Source organism: Miscanthus floridulus, chromosome 5, assembly GCF_019320115.1.
Source record: "Miscanthus floridulus cultivar M001 chromosome 5, ASM1932011v1, whole genome shotgun sequence".
NCBI classification, from domain to species: Eukaryota; Viridiplantae; Streptophyta; class Magnoliopsida; order Poales; family Poaceae; genus Miscanthus; species Miscanthus floridulus.
The window spans coordinates 45802488-45812525 of record NC_089584.1 but is presented as its reverse complement, the minus strand read 5'-3'; positions in this window follow the sequence as shown (position 1 = coordinate 45812525).

Below are 10038 nucleotides of genomic sequence, written 5' to 3'. Positions count from 1 at the left end.
AGCCATTCGATCGTAGATGGGCGGCGGAGATTAGAAGATGGGGAGGGAGAAGAGATGCCGACACCAGAAACGAAGCCAAGGGCGGCGGTGGACATGGCCAATGGTGAGAGACATCGCCGACGCACTTGAAATCGACCCTAGAGGCCACATAAGAGTAAACCGGAAGCATGGGGAGAAGGAGAAGGAGATGGCGAACTCACCTAGGGGGTTTTCTTCGGCGGTGGAGGCTTGGAAACGATGTGGGACGTGGTGGATGAGGACCTCGAGCTTGGCGATGTGATGCTATGGTTCCGAGTTCGGTGGCTGCAAACTTGGGACAAAGCGAGGCTGCGCTTGGGGCTGGATGGGGGCGGCACGATGCTTGGCTTATATGGGGCGGGAAGGCGTGGAGTGCACAGCAAGGCATGGCATAGGATGGCGTCAGACTCTCGGTGGCGGGGTCCTCTTTGGCTACAATAGAGGTAAGGGATGGTGCTGACAAGTGGGCTCAGGATGGCAGTGACATGGAGCGCTTGGCCAGGCAGTCAGAGGAAGAGAGGGGTGGGACACGGCTGCAGCATGTGGCTAGGCCTGCAGTCTGGCAGGGCAGGGAGAGGGAGAGCAGTGCTGGGCCACAGGTGACGATGGGGAAGGAGTTGGGCCCGTAGCGCTCTAGCCCAAGTGGAGAAGGAGGAGGTGAGAGTGGGCCAGGCCGAGGGAAGGAGAAGGTGGTGGAAAGAAGTAGGCTAAGTGGGCCAAAATAGAGAGGGAGAGGTTTTCTATTTTTTCTTTTTTTTCCTTTTATTTCAAAACTATTTCAAAAACATTTGAATTCAATTTTGAATTTTTGGTCAAAACCACTCACCTCAATAAATCAAATGCACCAGCATGTATGCACAACAATGTTGCTACACCCTATAATGAATTTTAATTTAATGAAAAAATTTATTTCCTATTTTTTTATGAGCACAAAAATACCAAATTAAATACTTTTAACTCTATTTCAAAAAGAGCAATTTTTAGGGTGTTACAGAAAGTCTTTGAGTAATACTTCAGAAACCAAAATGACTATTATGCCTTTATTTTCCACAGCTGTCGTTGATCAGTGAGCGGTAGACCTGCAACAAAGGTGGCACATTTTATTTTGGGACAATGGTCTATTGGACATCCAAAGTGATGGTTATTTGCTGGCGGACACCCACTTTAGAGCATTTTGTTAGAAGACACTCTAGTTCTATAAAATTAGGCCATAGGACACCGTGGACCGGTTGTAGTCGGTTGAGGAGAGAGAACAACGGTGAAATAACATTCTTGCCCTTGCTGCTTTCTTCTTCCTCTCTCCTTTTCTCTTTTTTCTGTTTCCTATCCCGTTCGCCAGCGCGTCGTCCAGACCCGGACATCCCCACGCCATCGGCGGCAAAGGCTACTTCTTTAGCATGCTAGCTAGCCCCATCCACCACCTCCTCCTCTTGGCCTAGTGCTCGACCTCCTCGACTCCCAGTGCCGATTATGATGCTACTACAAGCTCTCCAACTACATCACATTGCTTCATGTCACAAGGTGACACCAAGGTGTCAAATGATAATGTGGTTGATCATGTTGATTCATATGATGAGCTTGTGAGTAGACTTGCTAGCATGACCATGTCTTTAGAAAATGAGAAAGCTAAAACCAAGAAATTGAAAAATGAAAACTCTTTTCCAAAGAACACAAGTGAACAACAAAAGCATCTACTTTATATTACTACTTGTTCACATGAGGAGCTAAAATTGGCTCATGAGGAACTTAGTGTTGCTCATGATAACTTGGTACAAGACCATGCTTTTCTCACTAAGGAGCTCTCTAATGGAAAAACTAAAACTAGTGAGAGCTCATCACATGGGTCAATTGATCAATCACATATTGTTGCTAACCCTTGTGATGTAGGCAAGAAGCATATATCCACCTCTTATGATGATTTATTAGAAATGTCATATTCTTCACAATTAGATGCTTGTTCTACTTCTATGTCCTGTGAGACTAACCTTTTGAAGGAGAACAATGAGCTCCATGAACAAGTGAAGAAATTAAGCAATAAGTTAGAGAGGTGCTACAACTCTCAAGTCACCTTTGAGCATATGATGAAGAATCAAAGAAGCTATGGTGACAAGAGTGGCATTGGCTTCAAAAAGAGAAAGGGCAAGAACATGAAGATGCAAGAAGAAAAGATATCTCATCTCATGTTCTACTGGTGCCATGATATGGGACATCTTGCCAAGTATTGCCCAACCAAGAAGCCTCAAGTTGAGCCAAAAGCTAAACCCCAAGTTCAAGTCAAGATCAACCATCAAGATGGTGATTTGGGGATGAAGAAGAAGAAGACAAGAAGAGGTGGTAAAGCAAAGGCAAGGCATCCAATGCAAATTCTAGATGCCAAGATGATGAGCAAGACACAAGATGAGAATAAAGTCTATGCTCACATCAAGTGCTTCAAGTGTGGAAATATGGGACACTTTGCCTCTAAGTGTCCTACCAAGCTTGAGAAGAAAGCTCACGCAATCCATGAGAGGCAAGGCAATAGGAAGCACAACATGAGCAAGGAAGAGAAGGCTCAATCAAAGAGAAATTGTTACTCATGCCAGGAAAGGGGACATATGGCACATTCATGTCCCCTAGGTAATAATTCTAAGCCTATTTCAATTGTTGATAATAATGTGCTTAGAAAGAATGGTAATGGTACCTCTATGGTTGCTATTACAAAATATCCCGCTACTCATATTAAGGTTTTGCCTAAGTATGTTGCTCCTAACTTGAGAGGATCCAAAATTGTTTGGGTACTATCAAAAAGTGGGTGATTGATTGTAGGTACCATCGGCATTGGAGACTTGATTAAATTGATTTCATATTGATCATCATATGTTGAATCAAGATATGAAGCCTAGTGCACATCCAAACCCAATACCATGACAAATTGAGTGAAGTTCAAGTGCTATCAACATATAAGTGTCATATTCAAGTTGTTGGTGATTTATTGGATTATTTGATGGCTTGCAAAAATATTTGAGTTGAAGCTTGCTAATTGGGTGATTATGAGCTAACCAAGGTAAATCTCTTGTTGATCATTTTATTTGGGTGCATATGAGTTGATTGAATTGGATAAATATGCAATGTTGCTTGTTATAAGATGTTTGAATGGATAAATTGATTAGTAATCAAGTTTGGATTAATTTGTGTTGGATAAGTTCATAAGATGACATATAGTAAGTGGATTGAATGGATTTATATCTTGTGAAAGTATACAAATAAGTTGGTTTTAAGTTTGATTCATACATAATGAAGTATAGTTCAAGTGATTGAAATCTGTCCTAAATTGCAAAATCTGAGCTAGCTGTGATCTTAGCCATGTTTGAGTGATCAAAACTTATTGGATTGGTATAAAAATTGGTGTACATGCTCTAGACTTATGGTATAAGATGCTGTACAAATTTTATGAGAATTGGATAAGAGATGCTTCAGTTTTGGAGTGGATCTTATCAGCTATAGTGCAATAGTTTTTAGCATGTAGCAGTGCTGGAAGAATTGAAATCTGGTAGCAATCTAGAAGTCAAATGAAGCTCACATTGTTACAGCTTCTAGACAACTTAGTGATGCACATCTCCACCAAATTTTGTGGCATTTGGATTTGTACTTTGGGAGATATTAATTTTTCTTTGAAGAGTACAGAATCTGCCAGAAAAGTGACAAGTGTTGGATTGATCTAGAGTCACCTTGATTGAAAGGTTATCAAGTTGGAAACATGTTTACAAGTGGTTTTGAGGTACCTAAGTTTGGCTTTGAGATAATCTATAAGCATGACAAGCAAAGAAGTACAAGATCATTTAATTGTGGAGTGTACTTTGCACGCATTTGGTACTCAAATTAGAAGATCAAGATCAAACTCAAGATGAAGATGAAGTTTAAGTTCTAGTGACTATTGGAAATTATTTGGTAGAAATAAAAGGTTTTAAACAAGTAGAAAGAAAAGGAATTAAAGAAGGAATCAAGGTTACTCATCAAGTTAAGTACATCACTTGGATCAATCAATCAAGCTATTTCAAGTAATTATCAAGAATGGTTCTTACTCCACCCTAGTGTAGGGGCTTGCCGCCTATGTATAGATAAACCAAGTGTGGTACTTGAAAGGCTAATATGGAAGTGGTGATCCGAGGAACATTTGAGATGCTTAGTTGAAGCAATCAAAAGGGTTGATCACGAAAAGCAAACAACACCCAAAAGAGAGCAAATCATGATATTTCAAGTGGTACTCTCACATTGATGCTCTCATGCAAGTATTGATCAAAAGATGAAGCAAGCCAACCACAACAAGAAAGTGCACTTGATCATAAGTTGTATTCACTTCATATGGGTGAATAATGGAATTCAAAATGGTATCTATTGGTCTTCACCAAGCTTATAATTGGACTTCACATTGCTATTGGAGTAATGAATTGGAATCTATGTGACTATCCTCTACTCCAACATAGCAAAGGTATCATTATAATGTGCATGATCATTTCATCCCTTACTAGTATGTGATTAGTGCATATAGTATATGCTTCATAGGATCATGCATAACAAATGAAATGTTTAAATTCATAGCTTACCACTATTGCTTGAATGATTAATTGATCTAGTGGTTAGTATATGAATTTATTCATGAGCTAGTGAACCCAATTACTTGACTTAATTTGGATTGCTAACAAGTGACAAGTACAACATTGGCAAGTAACCCTTGTAAGAGGTGTGAAGAAGCTTGTCATTGGTTCAAACCGGACTTGGAAGCTTAGGCAAATCAATTTAGTTCAAGTCAACATTAGAAGCTCATGATAGTGATAAGAGTACAAGCACAAGACAACAATGCAAATGGATATCTAGTTTGTTTGTTTCAATTGGTATCTAGACTCAAGTATTTCATCAAGAATTCATAAGTGATGTCTAGATCAACTCACAAGTGATATCTATAAGTGGTACTCATAAAGATAACAAAGGTTCAAGAATTGGTTTTTATTGATAAATCCAACAAGTGGTTCCATACTAGAAGATTCTTTCAAGTGGTATCACATCTACACATGGTATCAATCATACAAGATGATGGTTCCACAAGTGATCCTCAACTTTAAGTGATCATCAAATGAAGAATGCATCCTTTACCTACAAGAGATCAAGTGTATCAAATGGATGACCCATGCTATCACATAGGGGAGGTGTCATACAAATTGATATCAAGATCAAAGATCCTATGTGTGGTATCTCAAGAAGCCACACAAGATACAAGTGGTATAAGTTACAAGTGGTATCTATAAGTGGTGTCATTCCAACAATCAAGTGATGTCCATAAAAATGCAAGATTCAAGCCTCAACCATCTACCCAAAATACATACCTTTGCATCAATGAGAAGTACGCCTTTTATGGAAATTGATGACAAAGGGGGAGAGATTGTACAAAGATATGAAAGCCTTGAGATTGAGATTGTACAAGAGAGATAAGATAAGATATAAAAGCTTTGGGAGAGATTGAGACAAAGAAGTAGAGGTTAGATATGGACATGGACAAAGAGGGAGCAACATTGAAGAAAAGAGATTGATCAAAATTCTTGGACAAGAGAAGCACACAAGTAGGGGGAGCAAGCTCATGAACTTTGATTGATTGCATTTGATATGTGCATATTCATGTGCTTGCTTGCATTGCATAAGTTCTTAAATTCAATATGCATGCTTGTGTGATGTATGCTAGTTGTAGAATTTGACTGATGAAATGAAAACTAGCATACATAGGATGATAGCTAGACACTTGGTATGCTTTTTAAGTAATGCTAGTACCTAGCTTTTAATGATGATCTCACGAGGTATCTAGTGCTTTTTATTTCCAAGTGTTCTCTAGCTAACCATGGTGCTAAGGATGAACTTAAAGGTGCAACTCCGATTGGTATCACACTTCAAAGGTTTACTCTATACACCTTAGCATCATTTGGTAGTAATTATTCTCCCACAATTACAATCTATGCATATGTGCGAACTTCAAACCAAACACTCTAGCACATATGTAGGGGGAGCTAATACTACCATTTTGGGTTTGTGGTACTTGTCCAAAATCATTTACACATGGTAAAATTGCTTGGGCAAGCAATATGAATCCAAAAGAGCTTAATTTACATATCTTTGTAGAGTTGTCATCAATTACCAAAAAGGGAGAGATTGAAAGGTCCTTGTGTGGTTTTGGTAATTGAGTGACCACTTAGGTGGACTAATTGTGTTTATATAAGATACACAGGTGATTAGTCCATAGGTACATGAGTGTGAGCAACATATGCCATGAAGGTGAAAATAGCTTGGAGATTTTGCAAAGCTCATACATGTGATGATGAAGGAGCTCATTGCACATGAGACATGACATTGAGTTATGTGATCAAGGTGGAGAAGATCAAGACAAGACTTAGCTTAATGGGCCGGTTGCAAGTGTGAAGGGCAAGTTGGGTGATGGCTTGGCACCGATGGACCGAGGCAACGGTGAAGAGCAAGTGAAGTCAAGATCGATGAACCAATATGATCACATGATGATATGAAGTGGATCATATTATTGTTGATTGAGTTGGTGCATGTGTTGCATCAACATTGGAGGATATGGATTGGAATGCGCAAGGCAAAGGTATAACCTAGGGCAATTCATTTCACCGGTCATAGGTGTGTAGAGAAGTTGATGACTAGATTTAGGATAGATGGCCGTACTATCAAGAGGGGCAAACTTGTTTGCATATCAATCATCTAGTGTCACTCGAGTGATCTAACTTTGCATCGTCGCTAGGATCGAGTGGCGTGGCAAGTTGAGTGGCTAATCCTTTAGAAAATATTTGTGAAAATCTAACAGACATACACATAGTGGTGTACACTTGGTGGTGTTAGCACATTTACAAAGGTGAAGAAGTTGGTGAAGAAAAGGAGTTAGTCGTGCTGGTCATATAGTCATCGGACGCGTTTAGTATGGATACCAGACGCATTCGATATGTGGCTCGGTACTGAATCTCAGAAAGCGACCGGCCGGTGTGAATCAGCGAAGTCGATGTCCAGTGAAATAGTTGATCGGAAGCTGGGAGTGTCCGGTCCAGAGTGACCAGACACGTTCGATCGGGACTGGGTGCTCACTGGACTCGACAGGACGCTGAGGCTCAGCTGTAACACCTCGGTGTTAAGCATGCATTAACATTTTGCAAATCATGAGCATAATCATTATTATGCATTCATAAGCATGACATGAAATATAGAATTGAAACATACTAATGAAACATGTATGTTGCATAGTTTTGTTTTAATAGATTGGATGCTATGTTTGTTTTGCCATGTGAGTACCTTGGTTGATCACTTAGACCACTTAGAAGTAATTAGGATGCAATTTGGAGCAAGGTGTACATTCAAAGTTTTCTCAAATTTTGCTTTTAAAAATAATCTTCTAAAATAGGGTTTTTGATTTAAATTAACTTTAAATCTATAGTTCAAAATCTAATTGGATTTTGGCCTTACTCTTTTTGGCAAAGTTGTAGAGTATATTTTTTTGAGCAACTTCTATTTTGGGTCCAACTTTTGAAACTGCTTTGAAAAGGTTTAAAATTTCATTTGAATGAATTTGGGGAAGAAAATAAAAGGAAGATCACATTTTCACTTAATAGCCGCCGCCTCCCTTTCGGCCCGGCCTGCCTCCACGCTCGCTCGCTCACCCGCCCGCCCACCGCGCCCGACCGGCGTCAGGCCATGGTCTCCGCGTGGCCGTCGGCGTATGGCAGCGATGGCCAGGTGGCGTCCGGTGGCCCCCGCGTGCGCCCTCGCCTCACCTTTACCTACCGCACCGAGCCTCGCCCCTCCCCACTCCACCTTGCTTAGTAATAGCCGTGCAACACCGCAGCAACCGGAGCAGCTCCGTCATGCCATTGCCACCGTCGAGCTCGCCTCCACCGCTCCTCTTGCGCCGGGACCCCGTTAGTGGGAGCACGGGCTCCGCCTCGTCGCGGCGCACCTCCGTACACCCCCTTTCACCGAGGTAGCGCCCGTGCCCTGCATTGCTCCACCAGAGCTCATCGGAGCTTGGCTCCACACGGATAGCCCCACTCCGCTTCCTCTCCCTCCTCCCTTTCTCACGCTTCAGGTCTGCCGTGACCTCGTCTTGCTCACGCACACCTCACCGGGCCTCGCCATGGCCGGAGTCGGTGTACCGCCGATGAGCCGTGCCACCGCACCGCCATGGCCGCTAGTGGGCTTGATTTTGAGCTCCTCCAGCCCTGTCGCTTGTACTGCCGTGTCCGCCTTGGCATGGTGCTCATGATGGTGGTGACCTCGTCGCCGGCCACCTCGCCGACGGCGAGTTCGCGTCGGTCAGCGCTGCCTGCCCTGTAGCGTCTGGCTAGCAGGTAGGGTCAGCTGACCTGTGGGGGGCCCGCTTGTCAGTGCCTCAGGCACAGACCTAGGTGCACTGCACCGGCTACACCCAGCGTTTTCATCGGGTGTTTTTTTTTAAAGGATTAAGGAAATGATTTTCTAGAAAATGTTAAATGTTTCTAAAAATTCATAACCTGCTCAAAATAGCTCCAAATTTGTTGAAATAAGTTTTGCTAGGTTTTTTGTGACTAGATCTATCTGTTAAAAATGTTGCATGTCAGTTTTGGGATACATTTATATAGGGCTTTAGTTAATTCTTGTAATTGTTGTTTTCTTGGAAAATGCTTAATAAATATAATATACATCAGAAAAATATAATTCCAATTTGGTTGATTTATTCTTGAGATGTACTTTCTATGAAAAATATATGCCATGCTTGTTCTGTAGAAAAATATAGCTATGTGATTTAGGTGCATTTATTTGCTATTTCTTGTAAAATTGCTAGAGCCAAAAATATAAATAAAACATGTGTATGATAATTTTTGTGTAGTGATTGTTTACTGTGTAGAATATAGGAAAAATATTAAATCTGTTGTTTGATATTTTTCATAATACAAAGTATTTTCATCCTCATATTTATGCCATAGCTTGTCATTTTTGTGTAGGCTATTTTACTTATCCAAATGCCATGAAAATTTTATGGTAGTCTACTTAGAGTAGTACTATGCTACTGTAATTTTCTTAGATTTTTATGAGCACCAAAAATATATGTTGTTGTTGTAGCCCTAGTTTAAAATGAAATAAAATAATCTTCTTTAATGCATGTTTAGTTAATAATGTTTGCTTTGGTGTATCTTTGAAGCATCTTAGCTTGCTATGGTGACTTGGCATGTTAGTATATTGGTTGTAGTAGTAATATAGTAGTACATGTTCTTGGATGATGTTGGCTACCTTGTAGAAGAGCTTTACTTCTACTATGTCCAATAAAGTTAAACATGTTCATCTACATTCCATGCATCATGATCATTACATGTCATCTCTTTGATGCACCTATGCATGAGCACTTATACATCTGCATCATATAGGATCACAGGAGGAGTTGCTAGTAGCAGTTCAGGAAGAGCAGACCAGGATAGATCCACAAGAAATCCAGGCATAGGAGGTGCCAGAGGAAGAGGAGCAAGGAGAGGACTTGCCCAAGTGTGTGGATCATCAACCTAGTTCATTCGAACGAGGCAAGCCCCAGAGCATTCCAAGTCTCCTACTTTATAAAAGCAATTCTTTCTATATATGAGTTTATATATTGTTGCATTAAGTTATAGGAGTTAATTAAAACCGTTGATGCATTTATTACTATCCTTGCCTACCTTATTACCTTTTTACCTTATTAGGTTGGGATCGAATAATTGCTTAGCCTTGCTTAGACCGGTAGCGATCGGTGATTTCCGGTCACCTACATTTATAGGTGGTTACTGGAAGAATTTAGCTATGGAAAGAATGATATCCTGGAATTAACCACGTGTGATGGATAATTGGAGACCGGACGGAAAAGTTGGAGGCAACCAGACAAGGTTCTAGGGTGCTGTTAGTTTTCTGTCTGTGTCAATTAAGGACCGGTCGTTGCTCGTCCCTCTTATCATGTTGAACGTATGCCTCACTTTTAGCTGGCCGAATAAA